Below are 20,576 nucleotides of genomic sequence, written 5' to 3'. Positions count from 1 at the left end.
CTTCAGGAATTTAAAAAGAAAGTACATAAGTGTGTGTATTAGATTATATAACTAATATATAGTTATTATATTGTTTAATGAGGAATATATCTAAACATACATATACACATAATTATATACTATATATGCTGTGCTGTGAGCACTTCCCAAGTTTTTGTGACTAAAAACCACAAAGGTTTATTCTTTTGGGTGAGCAAGAAGTTTGACCAATCACTGGTCGCTAAGGAAACAAGGATAGGAGACAGCCACCATCTCAGTCATCATGGCTGCCATGCCAGATGGCAGGAAGAGGTCTGAAGTGTCTACATTGGCACAAAAATGCTCCTGCTTGAGAGAGGGAGCTCACTGCCCATAGCTCATCGTCCAGAACTAGACCCAGATTCCTACCCAATCACAAATCAGCCAGAAAGGAGGAAGAACTGTAAATATTTGAGGAGCAGCATAAATTATTTCCACAATATTTGAATTACGTTCTTGGCTAAAGCACTGAGTCATCTCCCTTGAATGTGTCCAACCTGAAGCACTTCTTAATTTAAAAAAAAGCTTCCATGATAGTTTTAAATTCTATAACTGTTCATTTTTATTATATTTAAGTAAAGTGAGATTTGATGGAATGGAACTAGTCATTTCATTATGTAAAATTCATTTAGGTGAAGCATTCATTCTCATATGGGAAAAGTAAAATATTTCTGGTATTTAGTGACAGATAAAATGTCTTCCTACATGTTACAGAGGAATTTTAGAGAAAATGTTTCTTCCTTGTTCCATCCTTGAAACTCCCTTTTTATCTTTTTGTTAACTGTATCCATAATTTTTGGAAAACTTCCATAGATGTGTCAAGGATGATGTAAATGTATAGTCTGTGTGCATGGATAGTTAAATATATGACTATTTTAGAGAGTTATTTGAATTAATGTGTGTATGAATAAACTATACTCGCAGATTTATTAAACCGCCGTGAAATTCTGGTTCACAGATAATTTGCTGACATTTGGACATGGAAACATGTGTTGAGGCTAACATACTGCCCAAAGAAAAAAATATTTTTACATAAGTAAAAATCATCTGTAAAGGCAAAGTGGCTAGAGTGTAGAGAAGATGGATGGAGTGTCTCTAAGAGCAGATGAGACCAATATATCAAGCTGCTGGTTCTTGATCCTCCTGCTGACACTGCCCCCAGCTGAGTGGAGCAATAGTTTGAGCAGGTCATCACAGGATGTGGCATCTTCACCTCTGCCCTTTCCACCTGCTCTTCCTTCTGGGGGAGTTCTTTTGCTATGCTGACTGGATCACCTGAGAGAGTAAGTCAGCAGCCCAAGCCAGTTTTTTGGAAAAGTTTCCATACACTTTCTATCTTTGGGTTTGTTATTGTCTAGCCAGCCTTGGGCTGAGAGCATCTGCTATGTAGAAAACCTAGCTCATCTTAACAAGTTTTTTAGAATGCAAACCAAAACAGGGTTGATCTTGAACAATCTGCTCTGCCCAGTTAGCAGAAGCCTTCCAACTAAATATGTTCCTACAGTCATTCTGATCACTTCTTTTGCCCTGTTTAAGGCATGCTGCTTGCAGTCCATGGGATTGCTAAGAGTGGGACCCGACTTAGTGACTCAACAACAACAAGGGATGAAACAGCGGCTTGAATCTCTGCTTCTCTGCTTCTCCCCTTCTCCTGTTACTCAAATCATCTTCCTGACAATCCAATGTTTAGTTTGGTCCAGTCCAGTGAACATTTCCTGAGTGATGCTCCCTGCTGGCATCTAGAGAAACAAATGACAGCATCTCTGACCTTGAGGCTGTCAAGGTCAGAAATGGGCATAGTTCCTCATGGTATACACCCAAGGCAGACAGGCACACTTCAGGAACACGGTACACAAACGGGGCTTATGGTGTTTATGGCATTATCTTGGCTTCTTAGTTCCGTCCTGCTTTTTGTGGTCAGCTAAACTCCCACACTTCTCTTTCACCTGTCTTTGAAGCTACCCTCTCTTCCAGGATATCTGGCTTAGATCTGCTTTCATAAATGGCTGCTGTTCCAGCAACGGCTCTTGATTAACTCCAAATCTCTCCAGCTCTTTTTCTCCACCTTCACTCAGCCTCTCTTTCACAGATTCCTAACCCCTGGCATGCCTGTCACCCCATTGTTCGGTTTCCTGCCAATCAACTCCTAGCTGATTTTGAAATTAGCATTCACAAAGCCCACATTTGCATTGCACATTCATAAGATATCTCCCATCTCCAGCCAAAGGAAGAAGAGTATAATATCCACATAATTGGGAAGAGAGGCTATTAATCACACAGCCTCCAGCCGAGCAGAAAGGACTGCCACAGCATCATAATGATCAGCCAGGTGTGAGGTTTCCAGCGTTCTCCTTCTCCAGCAGCATTTTCTTCTAGTTAGGATCAGATATCACGTTCAAAGGGAATACAGGTGTGCACAGTTTTAATAAAATCCAATTTTTTTAAAAAACTGCACCTACAAAATAGATAAAATAAATATGTATGGAAAAAGCCCAGGAGGAGATGAACTAAAGAGATGATGCTGTTTACATTACAACACAATGAACCTGATTTCTTCAGAAAATGTGACTATAACTGTATGGTTTACAAAATGCATTTACAGGAATTTAATCTTTTGATTTGTGTAACAGTCCTGGGAGAGCAGCAGGACAGACTCAAAGCCTTTCCCAAGATTTCTTACCTAGTACGTGTGGAGGGCAGACATGCTAATCTAAGTTTTTCTCGGTGCCAAGGATAGGAAGACAGGCTTAAACCAGCATGCCAGCATCAGCTGATGTGTAAGAGATTCATGAAACCCCAAATTCAGACTTCTCTTCAGTAGCAAAGAATGCCATTATTAATTAGCTATGTCTTCCATGGGTGAGGGGAAGGGAGGTATATATATCTCACCTGTATTTGTCGTTGTTTGGTCACCAAGTCATTTCCGACTCTTCACAACCCCATGGACTGCAGCATGCAACGGTTCCCTGTCCTTCACCATCTCCCGGAGTTTGCCCAAGCTCATGGCCATTGAATCGGTGATGCCATCCAACCATCTCATCCTCTGTTGCCCTCTTCTCCTTCTGCCTTCAATCTTAGGCAGCATCAAGGTCTTTTCCAATGAGTCAGTTTTTAGCATCACATCGTCAAATATTGGAGCTTCCGCATTCAGCATTAGTCCTTCCAAAGAATATTCAGGGTTGCTTTCCTTTAGGACTGACTGGTTTGATCTCCTTGCTTTCCAAGGGACTCTCAAGAGTCTTCTCCAGCACGACAGTTCAAAAGCATCAATTCTCTGGCACTCTGCCTTCTTTATTGTCCAGTTCTTACATCTGCACATGGCTACTGGAAAGACCATAGCCTTGACTACATGGACCTTTGTCGGCAAAGTGATGTCTTTGGTTTTTAACACACTGTCTAGGTTTGTCATAGCTTTCCTGCCAAGAAGTAATCGTCTTCTAATTTCATGACTACAGTCACCATTCACAGTGATTTCAGAGCCCAAGAAGAGGAAATCTGTCACTGCTTGCACCTTTCCCCCTTGTATTTGTATTACACACACATACCTCACTCCCTGTAACCAACACAATGAAAAGGGAGTAGCTTTACAAAGAAAGGTAAATAAATGAACCACTAAAGGAAACTTTTACATAATAACTGAAGTAACTTAAGTAATAACTGAAGTAACTTTTTATTCTGAAACATATCCAGACAATTCATTGGAAAACAAAATCCCTTTCTTCTCTGCTGCTGCTAAGTCACTTCAGTTGTGTCCAATTCTGTGCGACCCCATAGACCGCAGCCCACCAGGCTCCTCTGTCCCTGGGATTCTCCAGGCAAGAACACTGGAATGGGTTGCCATTTCCTTCTCCAATGCATGAAAGTGAAAAGTGAAAGTGAGGTCGCTCAGAGGACCAATGTCTCTAAATTAACATGAAGTTCTCCAACCAAAATTCCTAGGCTACATTTTCGTTTATTTCTTTTACTTCTGACACACTTCTAAGCAAGTTGACTATTAATTTTTTAAGAGACCAGTAGAGGATATTGGTAAAAACATAAATAAGCTTACTATTTCCTGCAGCCATTAAAACTGGTTTAGAAACTGTCTACAAATTAGCAGGGAAGTCACAGAAAACTTTAGAAAAGGTTCCAGTACACTGTTCATAGCTAAAAAAATAGGTTCACTGCCAAGTTTATCCCTCAGTTACATCTATTCTCTATAAAACTTTGTAGAGTGCTTGAAATGATGGAAATCATTGTTCAACATACTGTGCTGAAACAAATTTTGAAGGTAAAATATGTGCCTTTCAAATGGATAGAGTTTGGAGATGGCAACGGCAACCCACTCCAGTGTTCCTGCCTGGAGAATCCCAGGGACGGGGGCCTGGTGGGCTGCCATCTATGGGGTCCCACATGAGTTGGACAGGACTGAAGCGACTTAGCAGCAGCAGCAGCAGCAGATGTTTCCAATTGTTTCCAGTTAATGATATACATTTGCTATCTGGCTTGCTAGGATTTGCCTAAGAATACCACTGGTAAAGAAATCTGCAAAATTCTGAATGCAAACTTTATCCAAGTTGACCTGGGGTTGTTCTGGTAATGGCACATGTTGTTTCTCTGAATGTTGCTGAAGTATCTGGTTGTATGCATGAGAGTAAAGGGCCTTACTGCTCCTGCTGTTTTTTTCCCTATAATCTGGAAACACATCCATGGAAGCTTGATTTTCAAAGATTTGGATTCTGATTTTCACTTAGCCCTGGAAGTTGCTATTAAAATGGCAAATATTAAATCTAAGTTGTGAACTTGCAGCATTTCAAACAGGTGAGTGGGAAAAATGGTGTGAGCAGATGATACCCAGCTATTGTTGTATTCAGAAGTGCAAGGATGACAATGTGGATGTCATTTACTTGAGATGAAATATTTGAGCTGAAAAATAAAGACAGTGTTTTTAAGACAAAATGTAAATTTGATCTGGTATGTCTGTTATGCAATGAAAAATGATTTGGCCATTTATGTTACTGAAATTGTCATTTTACAAAAACTGATTAGCCAAACCTGCAGCTCCATCAGTTCAGTTCAGTTTAGTTCAGTTGCTCAGTCATGTCCAACTCTTTGCGACCCCATGAATTGCGGCATGCCAGGCCTCCCTGTCCATCACCAACTCCCAGAGTTCACTCAGACTCACGTCCATCGAGTCAGTGATGCCATCCAGCCATCTCATCCTCGGTCATCCCCTTCTCCTCCTGCCCCCAATCCCTCCCAGCATCAGAGTCTTTTCCAATGAGTCATCTCTTCACATGAGGTGGCCAAAGTACTGGAGTTTCAGCTTTAGCATCATTCCTTCCAAAGAACATCCAGGACTGATCTCCTTTAGAATGGACCGGTTGGATCTCCTTGCAGTCCAAGGGATTCTCAAGAGTCTTCTCCAACACCACAGTTCAAAAGCATCAATTCTTCAGTGCTCAGCCTTCTTCATAGTCCAACTCTCACATCCATACGTGACTACTGGAAAAACCACAGCCTTGACTAGATGGATCTTTGTTGGCAAAGTAATGTCTCTGCTTTTGAATATGCTATCTAGGTTGGTCATAACTTTTCTTCCAAGGAGTAAGGAAAGGAAATTTCATGGCTGCAATCACCATCTGCAGTGATTTTGGAGCCCCCCAAAAATAAAGTCTGACACTATTTCCACTGTTTCCCCATCTATTTGCCATGAAGTGATGGGACCAGATGCCATGATCTTCGTTTTCTGAATGTTGAGCTTTAAGCCAACTTTTTCACTCTCCTCTTTCACTTTCATCAAGAGGCTTTTTAGTTCCTCTTCACTTTCTGCCATAAGGGTGGTGTCATCTGCATATCTGAGGTTATTGATATTTCTCCCGGCAATCTTGATTCCAGCTTGTGTTTCTTCCAGTCCAGCGTTTCTCATGATGTACTCTGCATAGAAGTTAAATAAGCAGGGTGACAATAGACAGCCTTGACGTACTCCTTTTCCTATTTGAAACCAGTCTGTTGTTCCATGTCCAGTTCTAACTGTTGCTTCCTGGCCTGCATACAGATTTCTCAAGAGGCAGGTTAGGTGGTCTGGTATTCCCATCTCTCTTCAGAATTTTCCACAGTTTATTGTGATCCACACAGTCAACGGCTTTGGCATAGTCAATAAAGCAGAAATAGATGTTTTTCTGGAACTGTCTTGCTTTTTCAGTGATCCAGCAGATGTTGGCAATTTGGTCTCTGCTTCATCTGCCTTTTCTAAAACCAGCTTGAACATCAGGAAGTTCATGGTTCACGTATTGCTGAAGCCTGACCGCACAATTGTACTCATCTCACATGCTAGCAAAGTAATGCAGCTCCATAATTTGATTCAAATACACTTGAGGCACATACTTTTCATGGACAAAAATATTATACCAACAAATATATTGAAATTAAATATTTCCCACAAATTTTATATGCATCAGATTAATCTAGGTGCCTTTATGAGAAAGAGTTATAAGTATAATTGTTGTTTATTTTATCTTGCTGGTGTTCTTTGTATACCTCCCAGAAATTGCTGCTGCATCGAGAACTTTCCAATTCTTTGCTTCCATTAAAACTGAAGGAAAACCTTATAGACTTACCAATTGGTAGATTACTTGAAATAATTCTTATGATAGGTAAATATGTAAATGTGGCACCCAATTTCAAGGAAGCAGCAGAAGTTGAGTGATGTCATTGTAACAAAAAGCCTTCACTACTTCTCTATTTTTGAAAGAACAATATTTTTCCTAAATAAATATATACCTAATATATTATATATTTATAATATGTAATATATCACTTATATTTATATATTTATATTTGCTTCATATATTATTCATAAATATTTATATTTATATATAGTATTATATATAATATATTTATTTATATTATATATTTATAATAAATAAATACCTAATACAAAAACAACTAGAATAGAATTCATGCTAAACTCCATCCCATTCTAGTATTAATCAAAAATGTACATCAAATGAAATTTTATTTTTTACATAATGATCATTATAGAAGTGTGTACATGTATTCTTAAATGAAAGAAGGTGAACACATCATAGCAGTATTCAAATTCCACTGGATATATAAGAGCAAATAATATATCTTTAAAATATATTGACATGTATACTATACCAAAATAAAATGCTTTTGAAGCCATTTATACAAATGATGAAAAAGATCAAATATGAATTTCAAATGCAGACAGTTTCAAGCCCACATACTTTCAAGTGGAATTTTAAAAAATTTATTTCAGGGTATGTAGGAGCCAAAATGTTCGGAGGCCATTAATCTAAAGCAGTGGTTTCTTCCTTCTTTCTTCCTGTTCCTTCTTTCCTTCCTTCCTTCCTCAGTCCCTACAGACTGAGCCAGAGCACAAGAAGCAGGCCTTTAATTCTCAGGTAGTGCTGAGAGGGCGGTCTTGGATCCCCCATGCAGCTGCTGCTGCTGCTAAGTCACTTCAGTCGTGTCCGACTCTGTGCGACCCCATAGATGGCAGACCAGGCTTCCCCATCCCTGGGATTCTCTAGACATTAGCAATCTGGGCTTTAGAGCCCAGATTGCTAATGCCAGCTGAGACTAGGGATTACTTACCTAGCTGTTTAAAAGATTACTATAAACATACTTCTAGAAATTTTTTGTCCTTTTATCTGAGGTAGGGCAGAGGTGGGTATATTTTTCAAAAGTTTCTCCAGAAATATCAGTCCCATCCCTTTCCTTTTATTGCTGATTCCTCAAATATGAACTGCATAGAAAAGCAAGGTGCTTGGTCAGGCAGATGATTTTATATGCCAAGATGGTACCACAGCTCTGGTTGTTCTACCAATTCCTTTCCGGGCCTTGAGAGTCACTTCCCTTCCTGTATTGCAGGGTCAAACACATAAGTTATATGACTAGTTGCGTATGTGTGCGTTAGTCGCTCAGTTGTGTCTGACTCTTTGCGACCCCACGAACTGAAGCCCACCAGGCTTCTCTGTCCATGGACTTCTCCAGGCAAGAATACTGGAGTGGTGGCTGATTTATGTCAACGTATGGCAAAAACCACCATAATATTGTAAAGTAATTAGACTCCAGTTAAAATAAATTAATTTTTTAAAAAAAGAATACTGGAGTGGATTGCCATTCCCTTCTCCAGAGGATTTTCCTGACCCTGGGATCAAACCCTAGTCTCCTGCATCGCAGGCAGATTCTTACCATTTGAGCAACAGGGAAGAGTTACTCACATAACTAACCTATGGTCAAATAGTGAATTCATGTACTTAAACACTGTTTACCATACCTCCACACTGAACGGTGAGCTGATGTAGAACTTCTGATTCTAGTCCAATGTCCAAAACTGTTCAAAAGTTTTTAGCACAAAACTGCTTGTTGCGTGTGATGGAAATGGACAGAATGGCAAGCATTCAGTTTTTTTCCTAGCTCCCATTATGGTTCAACAGCTTTGCGGCTTGGCTTCAAATACTAAACACACTGTCTCAACTCCTGTTCTCCCAGGTATTCAGATACAGAGACCTGCTTGTCAGTAAAGGAAATAAATGTGATTTATCTTTCTGTAACATCAGAATAGTTTATACAAATCATCACAAATATATGGGAAGAAGAATCAAATTTCAATTGTAAACAGGGGATTTTTTCCAATGGACAAAGTTGCTTAATTAGGAGAATGAAGGTGGTAAACTGAATTGTGCTTAGTCACTCAGTTGTGTCCGGCTCTTTGCAACCCCAGGGACTGCAGCCCACCAGACTCCTCTATCCACGGGGATTCTCCAGGCAAGAATACTGGAGTGGGTTGCCATGCCCTCTTCCACAGGATCTTCCCAACCCAGGGATCAGTCCCAGGTCTCTTCCACATTTCAGGCAGATTCTTTACCGTCTGAGCCACCAGGGAAGACCTAAATAGAATTGGGAAAGGACATTTTTTGGTACAACTGAGTATTCCAAAACACATAAATGATGTTCTACAAACCAAGTTTAGAACCCCAACTGGATTTACCCCTGATAGTAAGAAATATTGAGACCAATGGATACTTCTGAAATGGGCACATGTTTAAATTTCTAATCTACTCTCAATTTCTCTAGAAAATAACAAATTCATTTGAACATAATCACTTCAGAGCATAACACCTTCATGTCTTATCCACAGATGTCAGTCAAGTTTTGGTAAAAATAAACCCTGAAAAATCAGTTATCACGCCCTTTATTTTATTTTGCTTTATTCCTGAAAGGTGTCCTTGTATATTGGTGAGCAGTTTCGTGAGTCTGTGAACAAACAAAGCACAAGAACTTGAACAGTCTCTAAAGTCAAATTAAATCTAAGATTTTTTCTTGCCTTTAATATCCACTACTATTCCCTACATGCAAGTTCAGAACTATCAGCTAAAATATTCACAGTCTGGGAGTAACAATCCTTAAATTTTACACCCAGCTGTATAATAAACTATTTTGTAATTATGAACTAGATGAGATAATGTCTAAGAAACTGCCTTGAAAACAATAAAGGTGGTATATTTATTTTCTCCTTAGCTCAGTTCCTTCCACTGCTCTGGAGAACACTACTATTTTGTCAGGTTCACTCACAGTGGTGTGCAAAAATGAACTGAATCCCACTAAGCTTACTTACTCCCCGGACAGAACCATGATTCTTAAAGCCAGTGTGATACTATTTAGTGTAACAACACACCAGCCTACACGGGGCAAGTTTTATCCCACATCAACCATTATCATCAGATTACAGTATCTGCTTCTATATGTAATGTTTGAAGCACTTGCTTACTCCCAAAGCATAATATCACTCGATTTATCACATTATATCACTTGATCTATCAGAATGCTTAGAAACACCATGGAACAAAAATACCAATACATTTAACATGGTAGAGAAGATTATAGCCTATGACAAACCAATAATAATTGGGTTTTCTTGAATAATATTAAAGTTGAAATTACCTCCATAGAGTATTATACAGTAAACCCAGTAGAATCCCATTTCTTGTATTTAACTTTATAGTCATAAATTATTTCAGAAAGAAATAAGTATATAAAAATATAGTAAAATGGAGTATTTTTGAAAACATGACAAGCTGTTGAACTTCAACAAAGGCTACCATCTTCCTTGGTCATATATAATATCATTGCCTTAAGATGTCTTTCCAGGCATGATCAATTATGATGATACACATTTTTGAGAAATACATCTTCGATGGAAATTTCTTCTTCACAGAAACTTCTACACACAGTGATAGAATTAATAATAGTAGAATGCATTATAGTTGTTAAATAACAGCAAGTCATCTCAAAAGAAGGATGTAAAAATGATATATAATGATACCTATAATACAAGAGATAATTTATTGTTTAGTGTCTTATACTTGAGTGAAAAAGAATAAATATCTGGGCAAACACACTTAAGCTAAATATTGTTTACACAGTAGAAAAAGAACCATCTGTGATAGTCTCTCCATACCCTTCGCTTTTACCAGTCCTACAAATGGGATTTTAAACCCTACTGTTCTCAACGCACACAGTCCTCCACGCTGGGTGTACAATTTCCAGTCGTTATTTTCATGCCTGGCCTGTCCTTGCGGCTCCAGGCTACATCTGTGCCAACTCCCACCCATTGTTAAATTTCTCTCAAGCAGTAGCCCAAGGAGCTGAAACCAACTTCTCGTGCATATATTTCTCCCTTCTGTTCCTCTCCTAACTATTCATAGTATTGTATTGCACTAAATGAAGGAGTTCTTTCCATGTGACTGTTAGGATTAACGCTAACTGCAAACATGGCTCCATCCCTGTTAATAACCCAGGGCGTTTCCCTATCACTGAATTTTAGAGAAATATCTTATTGTTTAAGTCAATAGTTTCCAAGCTTTTTCTAGGAAATCCCTTCTAGTATAACATTTTACTTTATCATCCATCAGACTGTGCCAAAGTTGGATTGACATGACTCATTATCACCAGTGACCCCTCTATGCCAATTAATTCATGCAAACCTTGAAATTTTGGTGAATGTCTTTTTACAGTTTCATTCAATGGGGAAAGTCTGGAATAATTTTAAGGACAATATGATTTTGCGTATCATTATTTTAACTCTCACGTGTAAAACATTTTCAAATAGAAGTTATTGTGTTGTGTTCAAACAGTAAACTGAGTGCCCTGTCAGTCTGGCTGTGACAATTATTTGATCATTTAAAATAATGAATAAAAAAGCACTGAAGGCTCAATTGAAAGGCATCTATGTGAACACGGACCTAAGATTAATCTGTGCTTTTATTTTCCTTTTGTGATCCATTACACGTTTTTTTTTTTTCTTCCCTTTAGACCCATATGCTTACAGATATTAATTTCCAGAGAAATACAATGATTCTCCCAACAATGGTGGTGTGTTGCTTGGCTTTACTTCCCTGAAACCCAGTCAGAGCCTCTGATGACAGACAGTCTGCTTCTCAGCTTTGCTTCATGAATCCAGAGAAAATGGAACTTATCAGGGGCAGAGCCTCAGGCAGTACCTGTGCCTCTTATTTGGGTCCTTTCTTCTAGGTTGACAGGGGTCTTAGCCTTTCATCATTTGGTTCACTGACAGAAAGAGAAGGGAGCTACTGCACTTTTAGGTACCACTCTGCAGACTGCTCTATTGCAAAATAAACAAACAATATATTTTTAGGGCACCACCTGCAGCAGGCAGCTGTACCAAACAGAGCAGAACCACGAAGGATGTGATTTGTTCCATTTAACATGAAGCCTTGAGGTTTGAGGAGAGAGGGAGGAGAAGGTTCTATGTATACAACCCACATATCCGCAATTTAAACTGAAGCTGATTTTCTTTTTTCGATTGGAATTGAGGTATCATTACCTCTTTCCTCCTATCCCACCCCACAACCTCTGGTTGACAACAATTCTATTATTGGGGTTATAACTGTTAACTGAGAAAATCATTTTTCTCTGACAGTACACTTCCTCTTCCATTCAAGGGCAATTTTCTCTCAGAGCAACCTATACTTAAATGCCAACATCTGCTGTATCTAAGCTGTATATAAATGGTGTCTGGCATTTACATGATGCCAATGACATGATTAGAGAAACTCATACACTTAGCTTACACAGAATTTTCTTCTTATCCTCAGCTTTCGTCTATTTCAGTTGTTCTGCGGGGTCTCTCGGCTTCTCCTACTGCACCACACAAGTCTGAAACACTCTGAAAGCTGAACGTTAGCTCTTATTTTGACTGACAATCAGTTCGTGTATTAACTCCTATCTCTCCAGGCCTTAAAGCTGTATGTGTGCATGCTAAGTCGCTTCCGTCACGTCCAACTCTTTGCGACCCTATGGACTGTAGCCCACCAGGCTCCTCTGTCCATGGGATTCTCCAGGTAAGAACACCAGTGTGGGTTGCCATTTCCTCCTCCAGGGGATCTTCCCAGCCCAAGGTCTGAACCCACGTCTCTTATAAGCCTCCTGAGTAGACAGGCCTGGGAAGCCAAAAGCTGTTGCCTCTTGATGAAGTCTGCCATGTCTGCATTGTCTCAGTACCGAGAATTTTGAGGCTGATGCAAGGGATATTTTAAGTACTTGCTTTTCCCCTAGATTTAAAAATCTCCTCATTCTCTTAATGGCTATTGATTCTGACCTCACAAACCAAAGTCACCATTTCATTTTGAGTTCTTCTAGGTGAGCTGGGAAAAATAGAATTAAATTATAGATGATGCTGGAGGCAATCCAGGTAGTTACAAATGGAGGTCATTTTAAGTACAGAGAGCAACAGTTACCTTTAGTATTAGATTGGTCACCAAGAATTATACAACAATTTTTGCTTCTGTCTTGACGATGAACATATTTTAAGGTGAGGGGGACTCCTAAATATTTAGGAGGTGAACTAGAATACCATTCTTAACTCATCTACCACTGACTAGTTCCTTAATCTGTAGGAGAAAAGTTTGTTAGCCATCTTTTTGTGGCTCATTAGGACTCTTTGGTAAGACTGCTAACTATTGCATCAGGATTCAGAGAAGCAAGATGAAGGAACCACAGATTTGCAGTGATGCATGCTTCCAGCTAATAGAGGAAATCAGATCTTGTGAGTCAGGAAACTTCCGTTTCCTTTGTTATCTCCACCTTCATCATTAAGATGATGGCTTTTAAGACTACAGGGCACAAAATAAATTCCTGCCCAATAGTGTCTCTAAGAATGTTTAATGTAGGAACTGCTTCCATCTCGTTCACATTTCTAACACATTAAAGATAATTTTCTGGAAAATAACTCCCAGGCTGGATTTTATTAAATTATCTCAACTTCTGAATCCTTTTCAGTCAACTTTATAATTTCTGACTATGGGACAGTGCTTTTAACTCTATATCCTTGAAACTTTGGAAGAAGGAAGGAAAATATCTCTAGTTCCAAAGAATAAAAGAGGCTCTTTAGTTGGAGCATACTTATATGCTACAGAACTAAGAGTCAGTTACACTTATCTTTAATGAGTTGTTACAATATACCAATATTCTTCAGGGCTATCTGGGGAATATTAAAAGAAAAGAGCATAAGCCTTCATGACTGCTGAGTCTTGTCTCTGTACAGTCAGCAGTTTAAATATGACAGCCTTATCCAATAATAAATACAACTCTGCAAGTGTGTCCAACTAACTGGATTTTAGTCTGCCAATCTTAAAAAGGCCTCTCTGCATCAGACAGTACTTTGATTATAATTGAAAATCTATGGACATTGCAAAACACCAAAAACAGAGACTAGCTGGAGTTCAACACATTCAATAGTTACTTTTATCATAATGTCTCAGGCCACACTTCAGTTCAGTTCAGTTCAGTCGCTGTCCATCACCAACTCCCGGAGTTCACTCAGACTCACGTCCATCGAGTCAGTGATGCCATCCAGCCATCTCATCTTCTGTCATCCTCTTCTCCTCCTGCCCCCAATCCCTCCCAGCATCAGAGTCTTTTCCAGTGAGTCAACTCTTCGCATGAGGTGGCCAAAGTACTGGAGTTTCAGCTTCAGCATCATTCCCTCCAAAGAACACCCAGGGCTGATCTCCTTCAGAATGGACTGGTTGGAGCTCCTTGCAGTCCAAGGGACTCTCAAGTATCTCCATTTGGCTAAGGGCTTTGCTCCCACAGTCCAGAGATGGAACTGTTCACTCTGGCTGGAAGAAAATTGAAGATTATTTCCTCAACCCCTCTCTCAGCAGGTTTGCCCAAGCTCCAATTCAGCAAAAGGGAAAACGACAATGATCCTTTATATCCTCTGTCTAAGGTGAGATTGAAGGCCCATGATACAAATTTGATTACAAATTCCACCCCTGATGTAATCCCATTTCACTTTCATTTTGCTTTACTTTGTAATCAAAGAGCAAGTTTTTAAATAGGTAAGAAACAAGAGTCAAAAGCAATTTTTAAAAGTGACTTCCAACTAGAAGAAGCTCTCTATATTAATCATTTGTTTTCAGTATGTAGGGATCTTGGGAAGAATTCAGCAAGATTTGAGTGTTGTTGCTCAGTTGCCCAGTCGTGTCCAACTCTTTGCGACCCAATGGACTGCAGCACGCCAGGCCTCCCTGTCCCTCACCATCTCTCAAAGTTTGCCCAAGTTCATGTCCACCACATTGGTGATGCCATCCAGCCACCTCATCCTCTGTTGTCCTCTCCTTCTGCCCTCAATCTTTCCCAGCATCAGGGACTTCTCCAGTGAGTTGGAGGTTCACATCAGGTGAACAAAATATTAGAGCTTCAGCTTCAGCATCAGTCCTGCCAGTGAATATTCAGGGTTGATCTCCCTTAAGATTGACTGGTTTGATCTCCTTGCTGACCAAGGGCCTCTTAGGAGTCTTCTCCAGCACCATAGTTATAATTCCTTGGCACTCTGCCTTCTTGACAGTCCAGCTCTCACAATCGTCCCTGACCACTGGGGAGACTATAGCCTTGACTGTACAGACCTTTGTTGGCAGAGTAATGGCTCTGCTTTTCAACACACTATCTAAGTTTGTCATAGCTCTCCTGCCAAGAACCAATCATCTTCTGATTTCATGGCTACAGTCACCATCACCACTCCCATCTTCTTTTTCCATTTATCCTTTTACCCTCAGCCCCTAACTTGTACTGCCGCTGGCAGATGCCTCTAAATGCCTACCAGTCAATTAGGAAATGATCAAAACCAAGGTGAGTCCTAATATACCTCTCTTCCTGTCAAGAACCTCAAAAACTAAGAAAAGTTAGACTTTCAGATTTTTCAGTAATCTGGGGGTGGGCATTGTCACCCTGTTTCAATGTGTATTTCCTTCAGTTCAGTTCAGTTCAGTTGTTCAGTCATGTCCGACTCTTTGCGACCCCATGAATCGCAGCACGCCAGGCCTCCCTGTCCATCACCAACTCCCGGAGTTCACTCAGACTCACATCCATCGAGCTAGTGATGCCATCCAGCCATCTCATCCTCGGTCGCCCCCTTCTCCTCCTGCCCCCAATCCCTCCCAGCATCAGAGTCTTTTCCAATGAGTCAACTCTTCGCATGAGGTGGCCAAAGTACTGGAGCTTCAGCTTTAGCATCAATCCTTCCGAAGAACACCCAGGACTGATTTCCTTCAGAATGGACGGGTTGGATCTCCTTGCAGTCCAAGGGACTCTCAAGAGTCTTCTCCAACACCACAGTTCAAAAGCATCAATTCTTCGGCGCTCAGCCTTCTTCACAGTCCAACTCTCACATCCATACATGACCACAGGAAAAACCATAGCCTTGACTAGATGGACCTTAGTCAGCAAAGTAATGTCTCTGCTTTTTAATATGCTATTTAGGTTGGCCATAACTTTCTTTCCAAGGAGTATTTCCTTAATTACTCAGAAACATGGGGATCTTTCCATGTGCTTTGCAGAAATTTAAGTTTTACTTCCTATGAACTCTCTAGTCTTACCTTTGTTTTTCAAGTTTTGAGAAATATTTGCTAGTTTAAAAATATTCTGAAAAGCTTTTTTTTAAAGGTTATTGTTACTCCAACCTTGCCCTTCTCTTTTAGCTTTGTTTTGATTTCCTTTATGGCTTCCCAGGTGGTGCAAGCATGGTGAAGAACCCGCTTGCCAAAGCAGGAGATAAGAGATAAGGGTTCGATCCCTGGGTCGGGAAGATCCCCTGGAGAAGGAAATGGCAACCCACTCCAGTATTCTTGCCTGGAAAATCTATGGACAGAGGAGCCTGGTGCGCTATAGTCCATAGGGTTGCAAAAAGTCAGACACTACTGAGCCACTGACACTATTTTCCATCATGAAAAATATATCATCTTGATACAGTCAAATTTTCTCAAATATATTCCTTTAAGAGATGTGCTTTTTAAACTTTTTTAAGGAAGATTTTACCCACCTAGGTATCTCAATAACACAACTCATATTTGTTCTAAAACAAATATTCTAAGCATTTGCTTTTCACATTTACCTCTTTATTTTACATTTACTTTTCTTTATTAGTGTGATGTTTGAATAATACCTAATTGATTTTTTCCCATAAGAATGGAAACCTGTCCTAACATCATTTAGTGAACAATCCTTTATTTCTCCACTAGTCATTAATTCTGTTGTTTTTGTTTACCTATATGTCTGGTCTTTCAGGCTCTCTATGCTGTTCTACTGATTTTTTGACTATTCTTGTATTTATGCCTGACTTCTTTAATTATTACAGTTTTGTAATATGCTTTGATATCTGGTCAAGGAAGTGCTCACTTCTGTTTCTTCTTCAGAATCGGGTGTCTCTTCATAGGCTTTAATTCCTCCATATAAATTTTAAATTAGTGATCAAGTTCTATGAAAAACACAGTTGTAAATTGAACTAACTTTAAAAATTAATTAAGGAATAAACAATATCTTACAATGTGGAGCAGAGAGAAATTATTTTTGTCATTTTGATTATTCCAACTGAAAATGTCACAGGTCTATACTTTTCAATTCTTCTTATATATTATACAATAAATTTAATAATTATCTCCATTAAAGGCTAGCACAGCTCTTACTGTACCTAGAAAACATCTCTAGGTACTTGATTATTACAACTATGAGCTTGATTTTTTTAAAAAATTCTATTACTTTCTCCAACCATATATACTGAGATTTAGGGATAATTTTTATTTTGTTTCCAGCAATCTTGCTGAACTCAGTTGTTCTGAAAGCATGCCTGTAAGTTTTCTTGGATTTTCAATGCAGGTGGATTATCATATGCAAATTGTGATAATGTCTCCTACCTTTTCCTTTGACCTTATATCTTTGTGATCTTCTTGTATCTGCTAACATGATAATAAATTATACATCTAATAGCAGGAATCTGGCATGTTCATCTTGTTCTGGATTTAAGTGTAAATGCTCTATATTTTAATATTAAGGGTGATATTTGCTGGGCTTGTTTTGCTTTTGTTTTATATTATACATCAAGTTTCCTTCTCTTCCTTCTTTGTTAAGAGTATACAGAAAATTATTAAACATTTTCCATTTATTTTGATGATCATATAATTTTTTCCTTGAATCTTTAATGTGGCTAATTAGGACAAACTTTCTAAATTGAACTCTCCTTGCATTCCTCAGAAGAATCATATGTTTTCATATTGTTGTTCTCTTGTTATCAATAAATAGATTAACTTTGATGCTTTACTTGGGATATTTAACCTGTTTATAAATTAAACTATGATTTTCTATAATTGTACAATTTGTCATTACTCTTAGCATTAAAGGCTTCCCAGGTGGCACTAGTGGTTAGGCCATACTAGAGTCTCAAAAAGCATTAGACTGTACTTCTTCTTTTTCAATAACCTGGAAGAGTTCATATCACAGAGACAACTTCTGTATATTCAAAGTTTATTGAAATCACCTGAAAAAAATTTTGACCCACTACCTGTGTTGGAAATGAAATAAAGGCACAGATTTCTGACTATGAATTTAATATGTCTAGGTAGTGGTAAAGCATCTGCCTGTCAAGCAGGAAGTGCAGGTTTGATACCTGGCTCGAGAAGATGGCAACCCATTCCAATATTCTTGCCTGGGAAATCCCATGGACAGCGGAGCCTGGTGGGCTACAGGTCATAGGATCACAAAAGAGACGGACATGACTTAGTGACTAAACAACAACAACAACTGTTATATAGACTGTCATACTTTCTATTGCTTCTTGAGATTACAGAACTTTATAATTTATATTTTTCTAAAAATTGTTTGGGCTTCCCTGGTGGCTCAGAGGTTAAAGCGTCTGCCTGCAAGGCGGGAGACCCGAGTTCAATCCCTGGGTCAGTTACCTAAATTCTGAAAATATGTGTTCTCTCATGGTGGCTGGCTTTATCTACATATAATTCAAGGACACTCTTTCAGTCAGTCCCATTCATGATCAAAACTGCCACTTTCCATTTCCTTTCTCTTTTTGGAAGAAAGCACATATCTGAGTCTTCTGATCCCAGTTCCCATTGCATAGTAAAACTCTGCTTCTTAGGGTGCATATTAAATATCTACACATCGAAAGATTACAATTTCAGCTCCATTCGTTGTCTTGGTTTTAATTCCATTTTGTTCATTGGAGGTGAAGTTTTCTCTTTGTCTTTTAAACTTAGCAATGACTTTCATTTTAATTATACTTTGCCTGAGGGAATTCCTGTTTATGTTCCATTTACCATACTGACTAGAAGACTCTTATAAGTGACTGTGATGATTTTGGTAGGAATGGTTCTAAAATACGTGACATATTTTCATGATTTATTAAACAGAGAAAAGTGGATATAATTCTTATCTTTCAAAAAAAATTGTTTTCAAGCCAGATAAAGGAGAAAAGTGCTGTTTTTGAGACCACTAGGTTCATCTCTGCCTCTTGCCTCTTGCCTCTTGCCACTTGAGCAAACTGCACAGTTCCCAGTTTCTGCATCTTCAATATGAACTTTATTATATTAACCTTAAAATATTTATATTCTATTCATAAATATTATTTAATAATTAAAAGTAACATTTATTAAGCAACTAAATACTACATAGTAAACCTTCAATAAAGACATTAGTTATTTAGTGAATCATTTTGAAATTTGACAACATAATCAAGACCTATTGAAAATGTGTTGAAATATTTTTCTTAAATCACATAGATATAGATAAAAATTTTTGTTTTCTTATATATGCTATCTATATTTTTGTCTGTTCTTTTCCAATGGGTTGGTCAGAATTCATTTTTTGTCTTTTGACTTATGTCTGCTTCATTTGATCAAAATTATCTTTTACTGTTTCTCCAGCTTCTATATCTTATTTTCAGTCTTCTGTGGATAGGAAAACTGAGACTATTAGAATTATTTTAAAACACAGTAGTTCATTTCTGGGTCACAGAATGAAGGCCTCCCCCATGAACAAAGTACATAAGACTGGTAAAATGTTTTAGATGCTGAAGTGTTTTTGCAGGTTTTCTGATTTGTGACTATATTTTAGTTAATAACTTTGACTAAGAAGCAATTTAAGAGTAAGCTGGGAAGGACTGGGGGCAGGAGGAGAAGGGGATGACAGAGGATGAGATGGCTGGATGGCATCACTGACTCGATGGACGTGAGTCTGAGTGAACTCCGGGAGTTGGTGATGGACAGGGAGGCCTGGCGTGCTGCGACTCATGGGGTCACAAAGAGTAGGACACGACTGAACAACTGAACTGGACTGAGGTGTTTATGTATAGAAATAAGAACCCAACAGTACATATATCCTTGCTGCATATCTATGAGAAACCTTCATTTTGCTGGCCCATCAGTTAGTGGTTGAGACTAAGCTAGAACTCAGTCATATTCTAAGCCCTATATGCTTTCCAAATCATTGCACTGTCTCCGTTATTCACTTACTATTCTAATAACACCATAAGAAATAAGACCTAGAGCCCTATTTACATATTATTTATTTTCAAGACCAACTATAAACCAGTAACAATTTTAACATCCTTTTTCCATCCTTCTTACCTCCCACTAATATCATCTTGTTTAATAAAGATCACATCACTGAACTGTCTTCTACTTCCTTTCTGGGAAAATGTTATTTAGGGAAAAAAAATTTCTGAATGAATATAGATTATCTGTTGTTCAAATCTTCTAAGTTCATAGAATAACTTGATGTATCATGTTGACTTATTGTTAATTTGGTAATTTAAATCGGTATTTTCAGATAAAGATCTTCGCAGCCTCTGACCGATGGCAGCTGTGTAGAATGATGTCATTTTCAGAGGGGTGGTTATGTTATTGATGTTGTTCCTTTCTGGTTACTTTGCATATGGCCATGGTATATACATAGTGTATGTTCTGCTGCTATAGATGGGAAGCAAGAGAGGAGACTGAGACATATGGGGATAGAGAAAATGAATGCTTAGAAAGTCTATAATTGGATAAAATGTAGACTCCCCTGACTTCCTTTCCATGTGAGAAAAGCTTCTATTTTTCTTGTAATTCTATCCTTCTAAGCACCCTCACCTATAAACAGGTGAGGAGCCAGAAATAGAAATAAAAGCTTGAAAGATCATTGAAATTCAGCCTTGATGTCTTGAGCACCAGTGAAGCTGACAAACTTGCAGGAAAGAGAAA

The 20,576-nt window shown here is 38.6% G+C and overlaps 1 protein-coding gene across 1 annotated transcript in view; it reads left to right on the top strand.

Moving 5' to 3' along the window:
* NKAIN2 (sodium/potassium transporting ATPase interacting 2) overlaps positions 1-20,576 on the top strand; it is a 1,202,246-nt gene that overhangs the window by 1,031,618 nt on the left and 150,052 nt on the right. The window lies entirely within an intron of this gene.

The sequence above is a fragment of the Ovis canadensis genome, chromosome 8 (genome assembly GCF_042477335.2).
Source record: "Ovis canadensis isolate MfBH-ARS-UI-01 breed Bighorn chromosome 8, ARS-UI_OviCan_v2, whole genome shotgun sequence".
NCBI classification, from domain to species: domain Eukaryota; kingdom Metazoa; phylum Chordata; class Mammalia; order Artiodactyla; family Bovidae; genus Ovis; species Ovis canadensis.
This window is presented reverse-complemented; position numbering and strand designations above follow the sequence as displayed.